The sequence below is a fragment of the Gopherus flavomarginatus genome (assembly GCF_025201925.1).
Source record: "Gopherus flavomarginatus isolate rGopFla2 chromosome 13 unlocalized genomic scaffold, rGopFla2.mat.asm SUPER_13_unloc_1, whole genome shotgun sequence".
NCBI classification, from domain to species: domain Eukaryota; kingdom Metazoa; phylum Chordata; order Testudines; family Testudinidae; genus Gopherus; species Gopherus flavomarginatus.
In genome coordinates, this window is record NW_026114609.1 from 1,108,124 (window position 1) to 1,133,417 (window position 25,294).

The window sequence follows — 25,294 nt, forward strand, 5'->3', positions numbered from 1 at the left end:
AGTGGAGTGACCCAGCCCCAGCCTGGTCCACTTCTTCTGCCCAGAGAGCCTTGGCCCCCCTCAGTAGCTGACCTGAGAAACACAGTGTCTGGAAAAGCAGCAAAAAATCATGTAGCATCTTATAGACTAACAGACGTACTGGAGCATGAGCTTTTGTGGGTGAACCCCCACTTTGTCGGATGCATCAGTGTCTGCCTTTTCCAAAGAAGTGCCTGGAGGACCTCTTCTTTTGTGGCCTAATGGATTAGGCATCTGACTTCAGATCAGGGGATTGAGGGTTTGAATCCCTTCATGGTTCTGTTTGTGCAGCTTTACCTTTGGGCTAAAAGTCATTCTAGTTCAGCCAGCAAGAGGGTAAGCAAGCAAGCAAGCAGAGCTCTGCAGCAAACCCACATATCTCCCACAGGTCCCACTGAGATTTGAACTCAGATTCCAGGATTCAAAGTCCTGAGTGCTGCCCATTACACCATGGAGCCTGCTGCTAGCTTGGTCCTTAGACCCCTCTGACTCTCAGCTAGCTGGTTTGCACGCTGCACTTATTGCTTCCCACCTGCAGCTTCCTCTTGCAGGACTCTCTCTCCTCCTCCAGCGACTGTTGTCCTGCACTATCAGATCGGTGGGGTCCTGCCCTGAGTCCCCGCATCCCCTTTTGTCTCCATTCCCTGCAGGCTGCAAAAATGTCAGGGGAGGCCGCCCCTCCCTTCACTCAGTGCTCCCGCTCATATCGGCCAGCTGCAGCCTCATCTCCTGGAACTCGGGCAGCTGTCACTTGATCCGGTCGAACAGTCACAGGATGACTGGCTCCCCAGCCTGGATGGCCTTGTGGAAATCCCACAGGTGTTGCTGTGGGAAGGACTAGTGTGGGGGCAGGGACTGGAGAGGAAAGGGGAGATTTGTCCTGGACCCCGGACCCCCGACTGCTGTGACTCTTCTGCCATCACTGCCCCCTCCTCTTTCTCTGTAGGGCCCCAACAGCTCCTTCAAGCCCCCCCAACCTGCCCCCCAGTGTCCCCCCATCTGTTGTGACCGTCTCACCAGCCCCATCCCCATCTGTGGGGATCCCTCGGGCCCCAGAGTCCCACTCCCCCATCCTATGCACTTTACGTGGCCTTTGCCTTCGCCCCAACCTCCTCCTCCCACCCCGTCCTCAGCGCCCCAACACCGACCTCCTCCTCTCATCCCACCCTGACATCCTCCTCCCTGTCCTCAGCACCCTGCCCCCTTCCTCCGCCTCCCCCCCATCCCCAGCACCCCACCCCTATTTGATTCCAAGCCATTTCTCCATTGCTGGGCCCCACTTGTCCATCCCCCCACTCCCCCAGTCCATTCCCAGGGTGTGAGGTTCCTCATCTTCAATCTCTGCTACCCACAAACCTGCCAGGTTCCCCTTTTCAGCCACCGTGGGGTCCTCCAACCCGCCGACACCCATCCACTCTGAGCTTTCTAACACCCACATTCCACCAATACATCTTGGTAACCCCACCATCCTCTATCTCTAATCCCCCTATTGCCTTCCCTTGGGTCGGACACCCCAAGCCACAGTCAGGCCCCCACATACATCCCAGTCACTCATTCACATGCTGAGCTAGTTCTTCAGGGACCCCCACAGCCCACCAAACTTCTCCATCCATGAGCCCCATGGACCTGTGGCCAGGAAGGTGAGAAAGCTCCCACTTTGGCAGGGCTGGGTGTGGGTGTTAATCTTTTCCTTTATGCCAGCAATGCCCCTCTACTATGTACATCAGACAAACTGGACAGTCTCTACGGAAGAGAATAAATGGACACAAATCAGATATTAGGAATGGCAATATACAAAAACCTCTAGGAGAACACTTCAACCTCCCTGGCCACACTATAGCAGATCTTAAGGCGGCCATCCTGCAGCAAAAAAACTTCAGGACCAGACTTCAAAGAGAAACTGCTGAGCTTCAGTTCATCTGCATATTTGACACCATCAGCTCAGGATTAAACAAAGACTGTGAATGGCTTGCCAACTACAAAACCAGTTTCTCCTCCCTTGGTTTTCATACTGGGTGGGGGCTTGAGCAGGTTCTGTGTTGTGTTGTTAAAAAGGATCCCCAAGATATTGAACCCTGGGCCATGTTGCTGCCGACTCCAACTGGCAGAAGGGTCACAGAAAGACGCAGGGGGAGGGGAGGAGCACCCATTAATTTATGCAATTATTCAGTGAGGCAGAGGCCTGGCAGGAAGGAACTACCTGTGCAAGCACCCTTGGCAGAGAGGGGGATCTGGGATGTCCTCGGCACTGGAGATACAGCCCAGGGAGGGGGCAGTAAATGGAGCCGGGGAGATTTGTGAGCTAGGAACTCCTTTCCCTGGATATTTCCTCTGCAGGCCTGTTTCAGTGTCTGTTTTTGCTCTTTCCCTGTGTAACCCAGTGGTTCTCAAACTTTTTGAACTGGTGACCCCTTGCACAAAGCAAGGTGCCGAGTGTGACCCCCCCCATCAATTCAAAACACATTTTTTCATATTTAACGTTATTTTAAATGCTTACTTTATAACCCAATTCTTCAAAATGAGTTTAACTTTTCTCACCCCTTTTAAATTAAGCCTAGAACACACTTTGATTGAATTATTGTTATAAGCAGAAAAGGGTTTTTAAAATAGTTACTGTTTAATACTGAGGGTGTGAAGACATTTGTCAATATCACTTTTCATTGCAGACTTTGCTCCATTGCCACCCTCACTTCTGCAGAGCTGGGCGGTTTGTGACCCCCACATAATAACCTCACCCTCCCCCACCACGAGGGGCTGTAATCCCCAGTCTGAGAACTCCTGGGCTGCCCCCTTCCCGCTCTGGCTGGGACACTTGACCCCTGTCCCGTTCCCAGGGTGCTCGTGCTCTCCTGGAGCTGGATCGGCTGCTCCTGAGTGGAGCCAGAGCCAAGGGGGATGTTAGTGGGGCCAGCAGCACTGGGAGCCACAGACACGGTGGGCAGAGATGAGCTGAGGAGGGGCCGCTTGTGGAAAGTCACTTCTCTGCCCGCCCTCAGTGCTCCCCCCTGCTCCCTCCTTCCCCGGGGCCTGCCTTAATTCAGACAGTCCATTTCCCATCATATCCCCAGCACATCAGTGATTGCGATAGCAGGGGGCAGGTTTTCTCTGAGGCACTGAGCTTTGCCAGGGGGTTGGTGGCTCCTTTCTTTCCTCACTCTGGAGTAAACTCAGCTTTTTATTCCATCCTTGATGTTTCATGGAATAACAACAGCAGCATGAAGAAAGTGGTGGGCACAGCGGGTCTCAAGGGAGGGACAGAGAGGTGCAAGCAGTGGGCTGGGCTGGGCTGGGTGAGCAGGGCAGGGGAGGTGCAGAGAGCTGTGGGTGGTGAGCAGTGCAGGTCAGGGGAGGGGCAGAGAGGTGTGGGTGGCAGGCAGGATGGGTGTCATGGGAGGGGAAGAGAGGTGCAAGTAGTGGACAGTGCAGGTCTCAGGGGAGGGGCAGAGAGGCATGAGTGGCAGGCAGGATGGGCTGGGCTGGGCAGGGGAGGTGCAGAGAGCTGTGGGTGGTGGGCAGTGCAGGTCAGGGGAGAGGCAGAGAGGTGCGAGTAGTAGGCAGGCAGGATGGGTGTCACAGGAGGGGCAGAGAGGTGTGGGTGGTGGACAGGACAGAGGACAAAGAGGTGTGGGTGGTGGGCAGAGCAGGTCTCAGGGGAGGGGCAGAGAGGTGCGAGTAGTGGACAGTGCAGGTCTCAGGGGAGGGGCAGAGAGGTGTGGGTGGCAGGCAGGATGGGTGTCACAGGAGGGGCAGAGAGGTGTGGGTGGTGGACAGGACAGGGGACAAAGAGGTGCGGGTGGTGGGTAGACTTTGGGGCAGAGGGTGTAGAGGCACGAGCAGCAGGCAAGGAGGCCTCGGGAGGAGAGGAGCGAGCAAGAGGCAGACTAGCTTCTAGGGAGCTTCCAGCGCTCACGTCCAGCCTCCCCACATGCAAGAGTCATGGGCCACCTGTTCTCTGGGTCTTCACTAACCAAGCCCCTCCCCAAGCTGTGTTGCTGGGAGAAGCCCTCCTGTTCACACAGCGCTATCTGCATCAGCATTCAGTTGATATAACTGCATTGCTTAGGGGGAGGGTGAATTTTTTACACCCCTGTGTAATGTAGTTACACCCACCAAATTTTGTAGCGTAGACCTATCCAAAGAATCACTCACACAAAACTTAGGAGTAAAACGTCACCTGCTCCTCTGCTTTACAGAATCCAAACACATGCAAAGCTTGTCTGGCCCCTGTGGGGGTTGGCAGACAGTCAGGTGTGGGCAGATCGGCTGCTTTAAATGACAGCAGGCACCATGGGTTAGCTGGTTAAAGCACTTGCTCAGTAAACAGGAGATCCTGAGTTCAACTCACAGTGGTGCCTTGGGGAGCGGCTTTTGGGGCACCTGGCATTGGTACTGTCAGAAAACAAAATTCAGAGCTAGATAAATCAATGGTCTATCCCTATGGACAGCTGAGTGGTTTGAGCATTGGCCTGCTAAACCCAGGCTTGTGAGTTCAATCCTTGAGGGGGGCACTTAGGGATCCAAGGCAAAAATTGGTCCTGCTAATGAAGGCAGGGAGCTGGACTCAATGACCTTTCAAGGTCCTTTTCAGTTCTAGGAGATTGGTATATCTCCAATTATTATTACCTAGTATGGCTTACATTACACTCACAGGCTCTGATAACAGAATTCCTGAAAGCTTGGGTGTTAAGAGCTGATAGGTCAGTGGTCCACTCCCCTCAAGGATGACCCCCTCCCTCTGGGGCAGGGGCAGGTCTAAGGCCAGCAGTGATAGGGACAATATGAAGTTTTTAAATACTAAGCGGAAGCAGGGACTGAATGAGCTCCTCCTCACATCTAGTGAGGAGCTGGGGGAAAGACTTCAGGAACATACAGTGTTTGCAGAGACACACCTGCTCTGCCTAGCTATGCAGCATGACGGGGCCGCTTCCCCAAAATGACCAGTTTTGGATGGTGTTGAGTTACAAATCACTTTAGGATTGAGTAAAACGAAATGTTATCATCCTTCTTGCATTAGAGAAGGGCAGCAGAACGTACCTAGTCCGTCCTGATGGAGGGGTAGGTGGGTGAGGAATAGCTTTTACTGGACTGCATAGAAGTGATTGAGGACATCATCCTAAACCAGTGATCCCCAAACTTTTCACACTGTGTCCTCTTATACATGGCTAAGGCCCCCCCAGAAGCCGTGGTCAAGAACCAGGGCTGGAAGTAGGGCTGTGGTTTGCTGGGGAGAGAGGTGCAGACACAGGTAAGGGGGTCACGGCTGGGCCAGGGGCTCAGGCTCAGGCTGAGGGTAAGGCAGGTGAAGTGCTGGGACAGAGTGGGGATGAGTGTTGCTCCCTCACTGCCCTCCATGGGGGCTGGCGCAACCCTGAGGTGCCTCCATGAACATTCCTCTGTGCCCTCCTAGGAGGCATGCCCCACATTTTGGGAATCACTGCCCTAAACTGACCCATAGTCACTAAGCAGGGGCTAGTGATGCCAAAGCCCAGGGACAGGGAGCTTTGCCAGAGTGGCGCCTGCAGGTCACATGCTGGGGGGCTGACACAGGCTCAGTGCTCTGGAACAGCTCTGAGCCAAACCCAGGCAGAGTCCTCATCAGTGTGACACTGCCCAGGGGACACTGTCACTGGGGGAAACCTCCTTGCCTTCAGCATGTCCTGGGACTGACCTTGGACCTTTCAGCACCCCTGTTCCATGCCAGGAGCTTCCTGTAGTGAGTCACCTTAGCAGGACACCTGGGAAAGCCTTACACCCTCCCCCAAAGGAGTCATGCACCTCCAACTTCCACAATCACCAGTGACTCTCAGCCAGCGTTGTAAAACAGAAGGTTTATTAGTGGTCTGGAATACAGACTGGGAAAGTTCTTTGTTAGCACAGGAAGTAGGAAGATTCAGCAAAGTCCATCTTCATAAGACCCAAAATTCAGAGCCTGGGCTCTCCCCTTGAGTCCCAAAACCAGCAGACTCCTGGCTTCCAACAGCCCAACTCAGCTGGGCCCTTTTGTCCCTCTTGTGTCCTTTGTTCGATTTCCTTGGCAACCTGGTCACCTGGCCTCCACCTCTTTCTTTGTTCTCTGAAGGACGTAAATCACACCGTGTAGAGGTCAAGCAGAGGAGTTTATTGCACACAGCGCTGGCGGAGTGTCACCTTGCTTATTAGGCTCAGAGGCATTGTCAAATAATTGATTACAATAGAATATATAGGTTTTCCATGGGCGGGGGAAAGTGACAGGGTAGGCAGTTCCGCACCCCAGCTTAGGTTCTGCAGCAAGACAAGATAGCATATTAGCCAATGGTTAACAGGTTACATAATGTCTCCGCCCATGGTCTCAAGTTAGCAAGTTAACATTTAATGAATACTTTGATAAAATGTTAGTAGTATAAAATATCTATGTTGAATTCTGATTTGGGGTCATAGGAATGGAGCAACTCCTTTGATTGTCCAGCAGGTACATTCCTAGGGGTTAAAGCAAAGAAACAGAGAAAATATATGGCAATAAAGATTGTTTTCTGTGTGTCTTAAGGCAGGCATTGGTTCCTGGGAAGGGAGGTGGAAGGATGCCATATCTTATACTGACATGTGCCAACTTCTCATAAACTCGAGGTTGGATCTGTGGGAAGAACATCTCCCTACAGAAGAAACAAACACAAGAGAAAAAGGGATTCTTTGTTCAATCTGCAACTCTGAATAAGACACAATTCTTTAGTTCTTAGCTCCAACACCTGGCAATTTGCTGACCAGGCCTATCTTAGCAAGCAAGGCTCTCTGTTTACCCCAGCTTTCTCTTTGCTGATTAGGATTTCCTACGCCTCTGGTCCCTTGACCATACTCTGGACTTTGGGTCTCAAAAAGAGCTGGCACAATCTATAGACCAGGTTGTTATATAAACTGCACATGGATTTTAACCCTTCACACCCAGTAATGGCAAAGTTCTTGGTTCAGGCTTGTAGCAGTCATGGAATAAACTGCAGGTTGAAATCAAGTCTCTGGAGTCCATCCACAGCTGGGATGGGTCACTCAGTCCTTTGTAGAGAGCTTCAGTTTGTAGCAAAGTCCATCCAGAGGTATGAAGCAGGATTGAAACAAGATGGAGGCGAGGCATCAGCATTTTATAGTCTCTTGCCGTGTGGTCTTCACTTTCTTTGTCCCAAGGACACTCTATCCAGCACGGGGCATAGAGAAACCTTAGAGTTCTGTCCATAGGCAGGTCCCTGCATACCTTGCTGAGCCACAAGGCATATCTGCCTTCTCTCAAGGAGTTGATTGTATAGCTGATGGTCCTTAATGGGCCATCAAGCAGGCTAGGCAGAACTGACACCAACTTGTCTAGGGTGTTCCCCGGAAGCTTAGCACAAGTTTGAAATATGGGCAGCATAGGGCCAATATTTATAACGTCAACTATAAAAAATGATACACATCTACAGATAGCATAATTCTAATCAACCAATCATAACCTCTCCACAGACCCCTTACACGACAACCTTTCTACATTATTGGCTGCAAATATAGAACAGTGGTCGCAAGGGTGATCTATACAGTTACAGATTATGTCAATAACGTCACAGGATGTGACACGGCATCAGTGAGACTGATACTGGAATACTGCCTCCAATTTTGGTGTCCTCATTTGAAAAAGATGTTGTGAAATTGGAGCTGGGGCAGCAAAGAGCCACCAAATGTTCTGAGGGCTGGAGAAAAATGCCTTCTAGTGAGTTACTGAAAGAGCTCAACCTGTTTAGCTTATCAAAAGAAGATTGAAAGCTGACTTCATTGAAGTGTTGAAGGGTCTTAATGGAGAGAAAATGTTGGGTATTAAAGGGCTTTTTAATTTAGCAGAGAAAGGCATAACAAGCCCCAGTCGTTGGAAGGTGAAAAGAGACAAATTCATATTACAACTAAAACACAAATATTCAACAGCGAGGATGTTTCACCACAGGAACAAGCTACCAAGGAAAGTGGTGGATTCCCCATCTCCTGATGTCATTTAATGAAGACTAGATGCCTTTGTGGAATATGTTTGCCCCAAATGTAGCTATTGTGTCATACAGGAGGCCTGTGATATGCAGGGGGTCAGAATAGATGCTCTAATGGTCTCTTCTGGACATAAAGTCAACTAATTTCTGAAAAACTGAGTGTAGCATTGGGAGCAGCGTCTGATGTTTTCCTGTCTAGCCGGCTTGCTGTCTAGAACGAACGCTCCTTGAGTGGAGTGACCACAGGGAGTAGCTCAAACCTTCAAAGTGCCTGGCCCGGGGCAGGACATTAGCACAGCAAGGGAGGGGTGTGGCAGTGACATCACAAAGGCCTTTTGCAGGACCTCAGACTATTGGTCAAAGGTGGTGGGGAGGTGGTGACCTCACAGAGAGATGCTGATATCAGCCAGGCAGGACAGGGGCGAGGGGCCAGGGACATCTCAGAGACCCCTGTGGCTTTGCTTCAGCAAGTCTCCTTCTCCAGGTCTCTCTTTGAGGACTGAGAGAGTATTTGGGTTCACGTAAGTGAGCACCAGGAGGAACCTCTTTCGAGTTTTCTCCCTCCCTTTTCCTGATTTTAATAGAAAACAGCCGTCCTGGTTTAGAAGGTAAGAGCCTCCTCGAGGGAAGGGGTGTCCTGGGCGTGTCACAGTTCGGATACCAGTGGCCCCCCCACACTGTAACGAAGTTCCCGCCACCCTGCTCTGTGTTCGCAGTGCGGGAGAGAGCAGCATTCCACGGCAGTGATTTGCTCCTGGCTGCCGGAGCAGAGCAGCAGGCTCAGCTGTCAGAACTTCCCAGAGCAATGAAAGGGGAGGAGCCCATGGCTCTGTAGCAGGAATGCAGGACAGGCGAGTTCACGGCGAGCATTGTGGGATACTGGAGGAGTCCAGTTATGGTGATATAATGAACAGCAGCGTCTGCTCTGTCACTTTAAGTTTGCTGCAAAAAGCTCTAAACCTCTCATCGAAGTTGTTTTATTTTGTCAGCAAAACAGGGCAGTTTTGTCGCCAGACATGGCATTGCAGTGTGTGCACCAGCCACAAGCTGCAGACCGAGGTAGTGTTGTGTGTTTTTCACACACCTGAGCAATATTATTCTGCTGAAATAACTTTGTGGTGCAGACCTGGCCAAAGATTCACTCACACACAACTTGTAAGGAAAACGTCAGCTGCTTCTCTGCTATGCAGAATCCAAACACAAGCAAAGCTTGTCAGGCCCCAGTGGTGATGGCAGGGAATCAGTGGTGTGGGCAGACACTGTGTTTTAGCTACCGCCATGCGTTAACGGACTAATGCATCTGTTTTGTGAACAGGAGATCCTGGGTTCAACTCCCAGTGGTGCCTTGTTGACTGGTTCTTGGGGCACCTGGTATTGGCTACTGTCAGAAGACAAGATTCAGAGCTAGATGGGCCTTTGGTCTAACCCAGTGTGGTTTTTCTTATTGTTCAAATAACACTCACAGGCACTGGTAATAGAGTTACTGAAAGTTTGGGAATTAGGAGCGGGTAGGTCAGTGGCCCAGTCCCCATATAGATGACTCCCTCCCTCTGGGACAGGGGCAGGTCTGAGCTCTCACCCAAATGCTCATTGTGTCTGCCAGAATCTGTGAGCAGCTTGTTTAGTTTACGCCAAAGGTTGAGTCCTGCTGTGTGCACCATGTGTGAGAATGAAAATCCTAAACTGCCTTTTGAAATAACGAATGCAGCAGGACTTGTTATTGTCCCTGTCCCAAGACAGACAGACCAATGGAGAAATGCCGTCAAGTCCAAGGTAATACCCCACTGCCATTTTACCTTTTTTGCTCGCTAAACTCCTTCTTATCTGCCCCACCCAGGCTGTCCTCTGCCTCAGATGCTGCTCCCAGCCTGCTCTAGAGTCAAACATGCAGGGCCCCCAGGGCAACAGAGGCTGGGACAGGGTAGCAGCCTGGGTTGGGCTGGGAAGATGCTGGGAGTTCTCGTTCCCTGAGAACTGGTCCAGCTCCCTTCTCAACAGCAAACAAACCAATTCCACATCCCCTGCCCAGAAAAATCAGCCTAGAGCCAAGGGCAGCAGGGGACTATTCCCTCTAGTTCCCACCGAGGCAGGAGAGAACCCAGGGTGTTTCTGGCAGAGCTTTTGGAACTGACGTGGGGAAACCAGCCTTTAATAACAGGCAGTTCCAGTTTAAGCTAAGTGTTTTTAACAATTTCTACAACATTAAAAAACCCTTCAATCGTAGTGTCACCATCCATAAAATTGCTTCAGCCTTATAGGTTCCTAGGTGCACAACTAAACATCTCTTCAAATCCAAGGGAGTGGAGATCAGTCAATGTTCAGAGTCATCTCACATAAAAGAACCATGTTGTCATACACACTGGCCCCATCATGTGGCCATTGCCTTTCCCTCCTCTCTGTTAAAAGTTTCAGTATTTTGCACAGAAACTTTCTTCCCTCAGGAGAGACCTGGGAACCAGGGCTGCCAACCAGACAAACACCTTTAAGAGGAGGCGTCATCTGTCAAAAAATGATCTCCCTCCTTCAGTTCAGTAACACCCTGAAATGTTACTTATCCTGACAGAGCCGGAGGATTGAAAGCAGCTACATCAAACCCCTGTGTAGCTAACAGGACTGAACACAAACACTCCCTTGTATCTGAAGAGATGTTTAGTTTTACCCTTGGTAAACTACAAGACTAAAGGGAAAGGCAGTGGTGGTGTCAGATATAAAGAGTGAAACACAAAACAATCATCATAGTTATGTCCATAGTGATTGTAAAATCTTTCTATATTCTTCTTATTATCATCAGTGTATTATTTTCTCTGGCATCTAGACATTGACTAGACCTTGACCAAGAAATTTGGACCTTGATAAAATAATCAACTCCCCCTGGTTAAGGAATGGACTTGACACCCACTCGGGCAGTGATTAGCTGCCAAAATCTTAACAACCAGTTCCCTATAAAAAGTTCTGATTTAAGGGGGGGGGAGTGGAGGAGGGGCTGAGGGAGGGGAGACACACCCATGGGGCTGGGAGCCCCTGCAGGGCCTGGGGCAAATTGCCCCACTTGCCCCCCGGCAACCCTAGATCTTGCAGCCCCCTCCCCCCTTACCTTGCCAGCAGCTCAAAGCAGCAGGACAACTCAGGAGCTCAGCTGAGCTGCCCAGCTGCTGGCCATGCTGCAGCTCTGCGGGGGGGGGGGGTGGTCTGGGGGGAGACATCCTCGTGGGGCCAGAGGCCCAGGGCAAATTGCCCCACTTGCCCCCCCCCCACAGCCCCAGAGCTTGCAGCCCCCTTACCTTGCCGGCAGCCCAGAGCTTAGCTGAGCTGCCCAGCTGCTGGCCGTGCTGCAGCTCTTCGGGGTGGGGGAAGCAGGGGAGGACCCAGGAGAGACATCCTTGTGGGGCCAGGGGCCCCTGCAGGGCCTGGGCCAATTGCCCCACTTGCCCCCTCCCCTCCCCTCTGCCCAGCCATGGAGCTTGCAGCAGGACCCCCCACACACCTTGCCAGGCCTCTCAAAAAGTGGCAGCAGGACAACTCTTGAGCTCAGCTGAACTGCCCAGCTGGTGCTGGCAGCTGGCCACGCTGCAGCTGGGGGGAAGCAGAGGAGGGGCCCGGGAAGCCTCAGCCTCCCCAGCTGGGAATCCTGGGAGCAACAAGGTGGTCCGGCCCACGGACTGGAGTTCTTTGTCCACCTCCTGGCCCTTTAACAACCGGTTCTCCACGGAGGTCTAATTTTAGCAACCGGTTTTTGGGAACTTGTGGGAACCGGCCCCAGCTCACCACTGCACTAGGGTGTCTCCATGTGTCACGGAGTGTGGGGGAGTCCGGCCCTGCACCCCTCTTCCTGGGACCCACAGTGACTCTCGGCCAGCCAGTAAAACAGAAGGTTTATTGGACAACAGGAACACAGGTTACAGCAGAGCTTGCAGGCACAGTCAGGACCCCTCCACCGAGTCCTTCTGGAGTTTCAGGGTGCTTGGATCCTAGCTAGGATACCCTGAATTCCGCCCACACAGCCCCAAGCCCAAACTCAAACTGCTTCCCTCCTGCCACTCCCTTCCTTTGTCCCCTTCCCGGGCAAAGGTGTTGACCTTTCCCCTCCCTTACCTAGCTCAGGTTACAGGCTCTGGCATCGTCCATCTCCTAAAGTCCTCCCCTGCTCTCCCACTCCCCACACAGACAGTCCCTACTGCATCACATCTCTCCCCCCTTCGAGACTGAACTGAGCGGGGTCACTCTGCCCAGTGACCTGGGGAAGTTCAGGGTCCCCTCTCCGGGACAACGCATCCGCTGTCAGGTTGGCACTTCCCTTCACATGGACCACGTCCATGTCATAGTCCTGCAGGAGCAGGCTCCACCTCAGGAGCTTGGCGTTGGCTCCTTTCATCTGGTGCAGCCAGGTCAGGGGAGAGTGGTCGGTGTACACGGTGAAGTGTCGCCCAAAGAGATATGGCTCTAGCTTCTTAAGGGCCCACACCATGGCCAGGCATTCCTTCTCGATGGCCGCGTAGCTTTGTTCCCGGGGTAGCAGCTTCTTACTCAGGTACACGATGGGGTGTCTCTCCCCCTTTTCATCCTCCTGCATTAACACCGCCCCCAGTCCCGTGTCTGAGGCATCGGTGAACACCATAAAGGGTTTGTCAAAATCTGGGTTTGCCAGAACTGGGTCGCTAACCAGAGCCTCCTTCAGCGCCCGGAAAGCCTCCTGGCACTGCTCAGTCCAGATCACCTTGTCTGGCTTCCCCTTTTTGCACAGTTCAGTGATGGGGCCGGCTATGGCACTGAAGTGGGGCACGAACCTTCGATAGTACCCCGCCATCCCAATAAAGGCCTGGACCTGCTTTTTGGTTTGGGGAGCAGGCCAGTCTCTGATCACCTCCACCTTGGCTGGTTCTGGCTTCAGGCAGCCACTCCCCACCCGATGGCCCAGGTAAGATACTTCAGCCATCCCCACCTTGCACTTCTCAGCCTTTACTGTTAACCCAGCCTTTCGGAGTCGGTCCAGGACTTGTTTAACCTGGGACACGTGGTCCTCCCAGGTCTGGCTGAAGACGCAGATGTCGTCAATATACGCCACGGCAAAACTCTCCATCCCCCTCAGTAGCTGATCCACCAGGCGCTGGAAGGTGGCCGGCGCTCCCTTGAGGCCGAAGGGCAGGGTCAAAAACTCATAGAGCCCCAGAGGGGTGATAAAGGCCGATTTCAGCCTGGCATCTGCGTCCAGCGGCACTTGCCAGTAGCCTTTGGTAAGATCCATAGTGGTGAGGTACCGTGCACCTCCCAGCTTGTCTAGGAGCTCGTCAGGCCTGGGCATAGGGTAGGCATCAGATACGGTGATGGCATTGAGCTTTCGATAGTCCACACAGAACCGGATTGACCCATCCTTCTTGGGAACCAGCACTACTGGCGAGGCCCAAGGGCTGGAAGACGGCTGGATCACCCCCAAAGCCAGCATGTCCCTGACCTCTCTTTCAAGATCCTGGGCAGTTTTACCAGTGACCCGAAAAGGGGAGCATCTTATAGGGGGGTGTGACCCCGTCTCCACCCGGTGGACAGTCAAATTAGCGCGTCCAGGCTGGTTGGAAAACAGCTGTCGGTACAGATGCAGCACCCCTCTGATCTCAGCGTGCTGGCCCGGGGTCAGTTGCTCAGAGAGGGGAATCGCCTCCAGGGGGGAACCAGCTTTTGTCCCAGGGAATAGATCCACTAAGGGGTCATCTCCCTGCCCCTCCCAATGTCCACACACGGCCAACACCACATTCCCCCTGTCATAGTATGGTTTCATCATGTTCACATGGTACACCCGACGGTGATGTGCCCGGTTTGACAGCTCCACCACATAGTTTACCTCATTCAGTTGCTTGATAACCTTGAAGGGCCCTTCCCAGGCGGCCTGGAGTTTGTTTCTCCTCACGGGGATAAGAACCATCACCTGATCCCCGGTGGCGAAGGCACGGGCCCGTGCCGTGCGGTCATACCAGACCTTCTGCCTCCTCTGGGCTCGGGCCAGATTCTCCCTGGCCAGGCCCATGAGCTCGGCCAGTCTTTCCCGGAAGGTCAGGACATACTCCACCACTGACTCTCCCTCGGGAGAGGCCTTCCCCTCCCATTCGTCCCTCATCAGGTCTAGGGGCCCCCTCACCCGCCTTCCATACAACAGTTCGAAAGGTGAAAACCCGGTAGATTCCTGGGGTACCTCCCTGTACGCAAACAGCAGGTGAGGTAAGTACTTGTCCCAATCTTGCGGATGCTGGTTCATAAATGTTTTTAGCATCATCTTCAGCGTCCCGTTGAACCTTTCTACCAGCCCGTTGGACTGGGGGTGATACGCTGAGGCCCAGTTGTGCTGGACCCCACATTTCTGCCATAAGGACCGGAGCAGGGCCGACATGAAGTTGGACCCCTGGTCCGTTAAGACCTCCTTGGGGAACCCCACCCGGCTGAAAATTGTCAGCAGCGCATCTGCCACTGTGTCTGCTTCGATAGAGGACAAGGCCACTGCCTCGGGGTAGCGAGTGGCAAAATCCACCACCACCAGGATGTATTTCTTCCCTGACCGGGTCATCTTGCTGAGAGGTCCCACTATGTCCAGGGCCACCTTCTGGAAAGGTTCTTCTATGATGGGTAAAGGCCTCAAAGCCGCTTTCCCCTTGTCCCGGGCCTTCCCCACCCTCTGGCAGGGGTCACAGGATTGGCAGTACTGTCGGACATGGGTAAAGACCCCAGGCCAGTAAAAGTTCTGTAGCAGCCTCTGCCTGGTGCGCCGGATTCCCTGGTGCCCTGCGAGAGGGATGTCATGGGCCAGGTACAACAGCTTGTGACGGAACTTCTGGGGAACCACCAGCTGCCTCCTGATCCCCCATGACTCTACTTCCCCTGGGGGAGCCCATTCTCGGTACAGGAACCCCTTCTCCCACAGGAACCTCTCCTTGCAACCTCTCCTCATGGTCTGTACTGCACTAAGGTCAGCCCGGTCCCTGTGCTTCCGCAAGGAGGGATCTTTCTGCAACTCGGCCTGGAACTCAGCAGCTGGGACAGGAATGGGGACCGGCTCTTTCTTGCTGGCTGGGTCTGAGGCCGCAGCCTCTCTGCACCGTGCCCCTGGGCGTTCCCCGCTCCCTGAGTTAGGGTCCTGCACCTCAGGTCGAGTACCTTCCCCGTTTTCGGGGTGCAGTGCCATTTGCCGACTCTGACTACGAGTCACGACCAGGGCACTCGGGGTGTTACTAGGCCAGTCCTCAAGGTCCCCTCCCATTAACACGTCAGTGGGCAAATATTGGTGTACCCCCACATCTTTGGGGCCCTCCTTGGCCCCCCATTTCAGGTGTACCCTTGCCACGGGTACCTTGAATGGGGTCCCGCCCACGCCCATCAGGGTCAGGTAGGTGTCGGGCACCATCCGATCTGAGGCCACCACCTCGGGCCGGGCCAGCGTCACCTCTGCGCCCGTGTCCCAGTACCCAGTGACCTTCCTCCCATCCACTTCCAGGGAAACAATGCACTCTTTCCGGAGGGGCAGCCCCGCGCCCACCCGGTAAACCAAAAACCCGGAACCGGGAGCATCCATAGGTGGTATGTTGCCAACTCCCCTTTCCTGGGAATGTAGCCCCTCCTCCGATTGGGTTTTTACCCAGTCCACCCTCTGCGGGTTGGGTCTGCTTGGTCTGTCCCTGAGCTTGGGGCACTGGGCCCGTATGTGACCTCACGGGTTTTACGCTGGCTCCGGAACTTTTTCCGGTACATCTCAGGAGTCAGCCCAAACTCGCGGAGCAGGGCCTGTTTGAACAGTTCGTAGTCCCCTGCCTCCGCCCCTTTCAGTCGGCTGTACACCTCCACGGCTGTGGAGTCCAGTAAGGGGGTGAGAACTGCGATCCTGTCTGCAGGGTCAACCCTGTGCAGCTCGCAGGCATTCTCAAAGGCCGTCAGGAAGGTATCTATGTCCTCCCCCTCCTTACGCCGGGGCAGCAAGTGCTTATCAAAGCTCTTTGTAGGCTTGGGTCCCCCCTCACTCACCGTAGCCGGGGCCTCACTGCTCCTCAGCTGGGCCAGGTCCAGCTCATGTTTACGCTGTTTCTCCTTCTCCTCCCACTCACGCTGGCGCTGGTTCTCCTCATGTTTACGCTGTTTCTCCTTCTCCTCCCACTCACGCTGGCGCTGGTTCTCCTCATGTTCACGCTGTTTCGCCTTCTCCTCCAGCTCTCGCCTCTTTAACTCGAGCTCCTCCCGTCTCAGCTCCCTTTCATATTCCAGCCGCATCCGCTCCACGGATGCCGAGCGTTGCCGGGAGGATCCCCTGCTGGGGGGTGGGCTTCGCCGGGCGGATCCCCTGCTGGCCGGGGGTGTCACGGTGCCCTCGGTATACACTGGGCTCCTCCCCGCCCTTCCCCTAGGCCTAGGAAGGGGGGGTCTCGGGAAGCCCTCGTCCGCCGGCTGACCACTCCCAGCGGGGACAGACACTGGTGCCTGCGCTGCATCTACCCGGCTGCTTCCCTCAGAGACAGGGCTCCGTTCATTCATGCGGTCTCCCTGCTCCAGCTGGGCAATCAGCTGGTCCTTGGTGCGTCTCCCTGGGTGCAGCCCCCTCTGCTTGCACAGCTCTAGCAGGTCACACTTGCGCCGCTTGGCATACATCTTCCTGCTGGCCACTCACAGGCCGGGGTGCTCGCCGCTCCCCACGGTTTCCAGGGGGACCCCTAGTGCACCAGCCCTTCTTGAGGTCACCACCTCTCTGCCAGGGTCGAGCTTCAGACTCCTCCGCCCCTGGGACCGCTCGCTGCAATCCCCCGGGGGACCCTGTTACTGCAAAGTCCTTCTCACTGGGCACACACTCCCAGGGGTTAACCACCCCTTTGTTTTACTGCTCCCCAGTCACTTACTGCAGGAAGCGCCGTCCACGGGGTGCAGTATATCCCACCGCTGCCACCAGTTGTCACGGAGTGTGGGGGAGTCCGGCCCTGCACCCCTCTTCCTGGGACCCACAGTGACTCTCGGCCAGCCAGTAAAACAGAAGGTTTATTGGACAACAGGAACACAGGTTACAGCAGAGCTTGCAGGCACAGTCAGGACCCCTCCACCGAGTCCTTCTGGGCTTTCAGGGTGCTTGGATCCTAGCTAGGATACCCTGAATTCCGCCCACACAGCCCCAAGCCCAAACTCAAACTGCTTCCCTCCTGCCACTCCCTTCCTTTGTCCCCTTCCCGGGCAAAGGTGTTGACCTTTCCCCTCCCTTACCTAGCTCAGGTTACAGGCTCTGGCATCGTCCATCTCCTAAAGTCCTCCCCTGCTCTCCCACTCCCCACACAGACAGTCCCTACTGCATCACACCATGCAGGTTCAGTACTAACAACAGTGGCTGCCTTACAGCCATAGCTTTTAATCAGGGCAATACATTGATACAAATTCTTGTTAAATTATTTCTCAGCCAGAGTCCATCGCCCACATTCCTTAGGGCATTGGGCCACCATGTGGGCGTTTCATTTCCTGCCTCAATTTCACAGAGACACAATTTCCTTTGCACAGATCCATGAACAGCAAAACCTCCCCGTGTCTCTTGTCTGAGCCAGGGCATTCGATTCCAGTGAACCCTTCTCTCCTGCAATGGCAATGGTCAGACAGAGGGGACGTGGTCACCTGCATCCCTGCCAGGGAGATATTGGCTCGGCTCTTTCTTTCTACTGCTGTTGTTAGTCCATGAAACATCAGGGATGGAATGCAAGGCTGAGCTCACACACCAATCCCCTGAAACATTTCAGTGCCCCAGAGAAATCCTGCCCCCGGCTATTGGAATGATATGGTGGAGATTCGAATAGGAAAGGGACTGTCAGAATTGTCAGCGTGGGGAATGAACAACAATCTATTGCAATGTCGTTAGCCACAAACACACTAATCATGCTCCAGCTGGAAGGGAAATGGGCAGGAACTCTTGCTGTTCACCATGGATACATTTACACTAATGCACAGCCATGAGTGTGCTGGGGGAGCTGGTCTGAGCAATTTGAAGTGACCAGTCTAAGAGAACAGAAACATTGTGTAGGGAAACAGCTGCACTTTGAGTAGTTGTGGCCAAGTGGTTAAGGCACCAGACTGGAAATTTATTGGGGTTTCCCCCCACAGGTTCAAATCTTTCCAACTACAGAAGCATTAGTGCATTGTCATTGTTGTTGTCATGGATGCTGCCTGAGCATCCATGGAACCAGATCTGGTCTCACTCTGAGGCTGTCTACACTTAAAATTCTGCTGTAGCACTGTGGAGTAGACAGTTGCTACAGTGAGGGGAGAGGTTTTCCATCCCTGTAATAGCTACATTGACAGAACAATCTTTCCTTTCATTTAGCACTATCTAACCATGGCTTAGGTCAGCTTAATTATACTGGCTCTGGGGTTTTTTACACCCTGAAAAACGTACTAGTTAGAGGGTTTATTCCATCACCCTCCCATTCCCTGGCCCTTCTTGCATGACCAGAGAGCAGCAATACCCGAAGTTCAAAAGTGCAAATAATTCAATGTTTATTGGGGTAAACTTCCAGCAAGCAATGATTCCAGTTTCCTTCCTCTGTATCCCCCTTCCCAGCTCTGACACCACAGAGGCTTGTCTGTGTCCTTGTTCCCATTCCCCTCTTAGCAAAACATAATTCCAGTTCCCCTACCCCCATTCCCATTCCCCCCTTTACTTTCTGATTGACTGCAATCTATATAGTAAAACTGGAGTTCTGCTTAGCTATACCTTAGCTAATCATTTTACTGAAATGTAACTAACCAATCCTAACATAGTGTAACATGATTATCTAACCAATTATACCCCACTGCCTTAATTGGTTTACACAAAACAAATTAATTATACAGCAGACAGAAACAATCACAGAACCAGACAGAGATTATACAGACAAGCAATAGGAAAGTGGGGACTACAGTGATAGAACAACAAAGAAATGAGGATTTCACACCCCAGCTATTGAGCAGTGAGTTGTTGCCAGATGGGATGCTATCATGGTATAGGTTGTGGGTGCTGATTGCTTAACTGTCTGGCCCCCAGGGCAGGATTTTGAGGTTCACCATTACTCTCTCAGAATGCCAGCACCCATCTTTTGTTCACTTAAAAAGCGAACAGGGAGATACCAACACCGCAGAACTCATGGAGCTCCAGGAAACGTGTAACTTTAGGTGCGGGTGAGTGTGTCTAAAAATCAGCTGTGCTGTGGAAGGTCTCTAGGAGTTGAAAGAGATGTGCCATCTCAACCTTCCTAAAGAATTCATCAAATATTAATGAAAACTAGGGTTGATAAGTCATGTTCTTTGTAGCATTAGGCTGGTGGATTGGTCTAAAGTGCTAGTTTTAAGACTCTTTTTTTTCTCTCTCTTGGGTGTTCTGGTCTCTGCATAGAGACATGGTTTCAAATCCCACTCCTGATATTACCATTTAATTCTATCGGGAGATAATGGCCTCACTTCAATCTCCTTTGGAACAATAGAACACCATTTGCTTAGCTTTTCTATTCCAGTAGTTGTGAGAGAAGCTCCAAACCAGGGGGAAACAGGGCCTCTTCTCTCAACCGATCAATTTTTGTCTTTCTTCATTCCAAGCCATTTTCTGAGATACATCCATATTTCCCACACTATTGTGTTTAGCGTTCTTTGCTTTTATGAAACTTTAGAATCATCATTTAATTGCCACACAACTGTACTTCTGAAGTGACGTGAAACAATATTATTTGGATATTCTTGCAGAAGAGTTTTGCTTTCTGACCTGGAAATGAACAGGGCCTACCTGAGGGGCACAATGCTACTCCCTTTTCTTGGCTCATCCAAAAAACATACGTTCTTGATGGCCTTTGTTTTCCTGTTCTTCAAAGGGAAATCAGCTGGTGTAGCAGCTACTGAGAAAGCCTTAGAAAAGGGCTCCAGGTTTCACAGTAGCTGGTTTCTGTTGTATAGTGGTTATCACATTTGCTTTATATGCAAAAGGTCCCGGGTTCAGAAACAGTGCTGCTTTCTCTCTCTTGGTCTCTTATTGCTCCAAGTCTTTACTCAAATACATCCATAGCTTTTATGATTTCTTCCTCGTTATTTTTTTTCCTTTCATGGAGCTTTAAATTCAAAAGGAGAGGTTTAGCTGGCATTTTGAGGGAAGGAACAGACCATCATTTGGGAGACCGCCAGCTCCATAACAGATCTGAGCGTAGAAGAATCCCAACCCATTGTCCAGCATATTTAGCTCCCAGCCAGCAGTTTTTCTCTTGTCTTTTTTTTTTTTTGAGCTAACCTTGAGTCCAGGGCGCACACACTCTCTGCCCCACACATCAAATCTGGCCCTGCTGCAAAGTGACCCCTAAGAACCAGTTACCTGCACGAGAGCATGACTGGGGGGAAAGGGTTTCCCATGAAGCGTATAAGCCACTGGATGCGTTGGAAAGAGCAGCTCTGACTGTAACAGTCAGCAAAGAAGGTCTGTTTGGGGATGTGGCTCAGTGGTACAGTGCCTGCTTTGCATGTATCAGGCCCTGAGCTCACTCCCCACATTTGCCTTTCACCTCTGCTGCTTTGCTCATGCCCAGCTGGCATGTGGCCCAGCCAGTCTCCCTGCACAAGTTTCAGTCCTGAGCAGTGAGGGCAAAGTGCCAATTGCATGGAAGCTCTGTAGGGGTTTCTGCTCCTAAAGCACCATGGTGACCCTAAGATTCCCATCCACTGAGCTGCTTGATGAGGAAGGACTGGAGAGAAGGGTCCCATCAGCACCAAGGGAGGGACAAGGACATGGAGGAGCAGTCAGTGCTGAGAGAGGAAAGAGGTCAGTGATTTACACAAGACAGGGGACACTGGTTCTTGGAGGGGAAAGGAGGTGAGGCCAGCTTGTTTACAATGATGCTGATGATGAATAGAAAAAAAAGGCTGGAGTCAATGAAACATGAAAGCATAGAAGGAGAAGGGCAGCTCCACAGAGGGCCCTGGGTGCTCATACACCCCAGTTCATAAGTATACAACATCAGACTGGCCACACTGGGTCAGATCAAAGGTCCATCTAGCCTAGTAGCCTGTCTTCTTACAGTGGCCGACCAAAGGTGCCCCAGGGTTCCACAGGTTGACTGTGTGTTATGTGAAGAAATATTTCCTTTTGTTTGGTTTAAATCTGCTGCCTCTTCATTTCATTTGGTGAGCCCTAGTTCTTGTGTCTAGAGGAGTAAATAACGCTTCCTTTTTTACTTTCTCCAACCCAATCATTGTTTTATAGACCTATATCATCTATTTTCCAAGCTGAAAATCTCAGTTTTATTAATCACTCTTCATATGAAAGCTGCTGCATATCCCTAATCATTTTTGTTGCCCTTTTCTGAACCTTTTCCAATTACAATATATCTTTTATCAAGTGGGGTGACAACATCTGCACGCAGTATTCAAGATGTCGGTGTGCCATGGATTTCTGTAGAGGCGCCCTGGCTTGTCCTAGATAGCAAGAATAGACAAACAGGGACCCAGCCCCCTACAGTGATCCCATGGACAAGAACGTGGTTGTTAGTGGGGTGAAGGTTTCCTCTGGACAAAGGGGAGCTGAAATCCCTCAGTGTCCTGGAACTTAAGTAATGAAAGCTTCAAACCCTTCATAGCCGTGCGTTGAGATGCATCAGCAGAAGGCTGGGCTGGAGCAGGGGTCGGCAACCTATGCCAATTTTTAATGGCACGCTGGGGCCTGCCGGGACTCCAGTATGCCATTAGAAATCCTGCCGGCGTGGCAAGCAGCTGGCCCCTTCCTCGCCTTCCCCCCGAGCCCTGCCGCCGCGCGTGCAGCACTCTGGGGGACAGGGGTCTGCACTCCCGCGGGGCAGCATTTGGCTCTGCAGGGAGCGAAAGATGATCCGTGCTCATCCGTTGCCCTGCCACCTTGCGCGCAGCACTTTGGGGGCGGGGCTGCACGCGTGGCAGCAGGGCTCCGACTGAGCGGGAAGCATCATGGTAAGGGGGCCGGGGTTGGGGGGGTGGAGTCAGCAGGGGGCAATCAGAGGACAGGGAGCAGGGTGGGTTGGATGGGGGGTGGGATACCGGGGGGGTGGTTGGAGCGGAGGTCTCTGGAGGGGGCAGTCAGGGAACAGGGGGTGTAGATGGGGCTTGGGAGTCCCAGGGTCTGTTAAGGGGTGGGGGGTGGATAGGAGACAGGGCAGTCAGGGAACAGGGAGCAAGGAGGGTCCTGGAGGCACAGTTAGGGGTCTCGGGGGGGGTCAGGGAACAAGGAGCTGGGGGGGTTGGATGAGTCAGGAGTTTGGGGGGGCTGTCAGGAGGTAGGGATGTGGAGAGTGGTTGTGGCAGGCAGAGAGCGGGGGGGTGTATGGGTCCAGAGTTCTGGGGCTCCTGTCAGGGGGTGGGGAGTGGTTAGATAGGCACGGGAGTCCGGGAGGTTCTGTCTGGGTGCGGGGGTGTGGATAAGGGTTGGGGCAGTCAGATACACTCAGCCTTCTCCCCTGCATTGGGTGGGTGGTGCTGCCACTGCCTGCTGGAAAGTCATGAGGGTGGTGGGGCTCTGTGAACAGCTCAGTCCCTGACCCTGGTGGCAGAAATGATGAGATGGAGGCTCCAGCTGTTTCTAGGATTTACTATTTCCACTTGCCTGTGAAGTCCAGCTTTCCCCAGCACATTCACTGTGGTGCAGTTGGGTCACTGTTTCCATGGCTGAACAGCAAAGAATCACTCCCAGTTTCCCTTTTATCTGCAGCAGGGTTAGTCTGTGTTGGTGGTTAACGAGGTGGATCTAGTTGTAAATTGTTATTCATTCCCCACCTTGACAATTCACATAGTCCCTTTCTCATGCAGATTCCCAGCACCTCAGTGATTCTGGTAGCAGGGGTTGGGGCCTGAGATTTTCAGAGTTCCTTTACCCTCCACTTGGAGTGAACTCAATTTTTTTACCATCCCAGAAATTCCATGAAATAACAACAGGGGCATAAAGAAAGAGGGGAGAGAATATTGATCCAGCCTCTGGGGGTTTGGGCTGCTTTAACTCTTGGTAAAAATAAGAACTTGATTCCAAGAAGGGAGAGAGGAGAAGCCTGAAGCTGACTTTAGTCCCAGGCTGGGGTCTCCTGAAGGGTGGGAAACATCCTTGGCTGTCACCCAAGGACAGTAGGCTGCTGGCAACATACCAGGGCTGGGATGAGAGGGGAGTGTTACATAGACTTTATCACACAGGCCCCATCCTGCTCCTCAGAGCCCACAGGTGAGAATGTAGAGAAGGGTGAGTCATTTCTCAGCTGCATTCTCAGGAGTAGTCAGTAGCCGTCCTTGATCAGAGACCCAGGGGAGCAACCACAGCAGTTCTGCGGAGAGCTTTGGCTGCCAGGGGATCCAGCTAGGAGAGGGAGTGCTGGGGATCTGGAGGGCCAGTCCAATAGGGCTGTCTCAGGAGTCAGAGGTGGCTTTGCCAGTGGGAAGGCGCTAGGCCAGATGTTGGTGGGATGGGGAAGTAGGGAATACAGGATATGAAGCTGGCTAAAATGAAACTGCACAAAAAACCCTTCCTCTTTGCTCCAGCTAAAGGCCCTACTTTGGCCTCTCCCCTTTCATAAAAATCTCCATATCTACCCCAACTGTCAGAAACCCCCTTTCTCCCATGGGTATTTTCACAGTTTCTTCCTTTTTTCATGGTCTCGTACAAATATTTTTGCTATGGAAATGATCAAGTACATTTAACATGAGAAAAACAATCAAACAACACATCTGTATCTCCTTCTCCAAGCATGGTGTGTCTCAGTTTAGCTACTGAAAAGTCTAGGCAGGCAGAGTCACCTCTGCATTATTTAGCGAAGGGATAGCTCAGTGGTTTGTGCATTATCTTACTAAATGCAGGGTTGTGAGTTCAATTATTGAGGGGGCCACTCAAGAATCTGGGGCAAAATCAGTACTCAGTCCTGCTAGCGAAGGCAGGGGGCTGGACTGAATGGTCCCTTCTAGTTCTAGGAAATAGGGTACCTCCATTATCTATTTTTTCTTACTTCACATCAGACCCAGGACTTGCACCCAGCAGTTCTTGGGGCCCTGGGACAGAACTGAGCTTCACTGGCAGCAGTGAGGGAGAACGGTTGGGACTGAACTATCTGGGGAATATTTTAATCCTTATCTAATTTTCAGAGGATTAAATCAATGCAGCTTCCACTTCTCCGTCTCTCCCAAGGAAATAACGTTTCTGTGTGAAGTACCCAAACCTTTTAACAATAAGAAGTGAAATGAAATGGCCACATGATGGTAACAGACCCTACGAAATTTCTTAGTCTCTAGGGTGCCACACGTCCTCTTGTTCTGTTTGAGGATACAGACTAACACAGCTGCTCCTCTGAAACCTATGAGCAGGGCCGGTGCAACCATTTAGGCGGACTAGGCGGTTGCCTAGGGCACCAAGATTTGGGGGCGCCAAAAAGCGGCACCCCCCAATCTTTTTTTAAATGGTTGAGCAGCCGCTGCTGCTGGGACAGAGAGGGAGTCTGAGCTGCTGGCCTGGGTCAGGACGCCGCCGCGGCAGCCGGCAGCCCAGGGCCCGCCCTGGGTCAGGGCGCCGCCCCGGCAGCTAACAGCCCAAGGGGTCCCCTGGGTCAGCGCGCCGCCCCGGCAGCCGGCAGCCCAGGGCCCCCCTGGGTCAGGACGCCGCCGCGGCAGCCGGCAGCCCAGGGCCCCCGCTGGGTCAGGGCGCCGCCCCGGCAGCTAACAGCCCAAGGGGTCCCCTGGGTCAGCGCGCCGCCCCGGCAGCCCAGGGCCCCCCTGGGTCAGGGCGCCACCGCAGCAGCTAACAGCCCAAGGGGTCCCCTGGGTCAGGGCGCCGCCGTGGCAGCCGGCAACCCAGGGCCCGCCCCCGGGTCAGGGCACCACCGGGGCAGCCGGCAGACCAGGGCCCCCATGGGTCAGGGTGCCGACGGGGCAGCCGGCAGCCCACGGCCCCCCCGGGTCAGGGCGCCGATGGGGCAGCTGGTAGCCCAGGGGGTCCCCTGGGTCAGGGCGCCGCCGCAGCAGGCGGGAGCCCAGGGGGTCCCCTGGGTCAGCGCGTCACAGCGGCAGCCGGCAGCCCAGGGCCCCCCCGGGTTAGGCCGTCGCTGTGGCAGCCGACAGCTCAGGGGGTCCACTGGGTCAGGGCGCCACAGCGGCAGCCCAGGGCCCCCCCGGGTTAGGCCGTCGCTGTGGCAGCCGGAAGCCCAGGGGGTCCCCTGGGTCAGCGCACCAGCAGCAGCCGGCAGCCCAGGCCCCCCCTGGATCAGGGCACCACCGCGGCAGCCCAGAGGTTCAGGCTGCCTGCGGCGCGCTGACCCAAGGGAATCCCTGGGCTGCAGGCAGAGGCTCAGAATCCCTCT

The 25,294-nt window shown here is 53.2% G+C and overlaps 1 non-coding gene across 1 annotated transcript; it reads right to left on the reverse strand.

Annotated features, from left to right (window-relative positions):
• Positions 1-404: 404 nt before the first annotated feature.
• On the reverse strand, positions 405-476 carry TRNAQ-UUG (transfer RNA glutamine (anticodon UUG)). The gene has a single exon. It is a non-coding gene; the product is annotated as a tRNA-Gln (tRNA).
• Between the last annotated feature and the right edge of the window lie 24,818 nt (positions 477-25,294).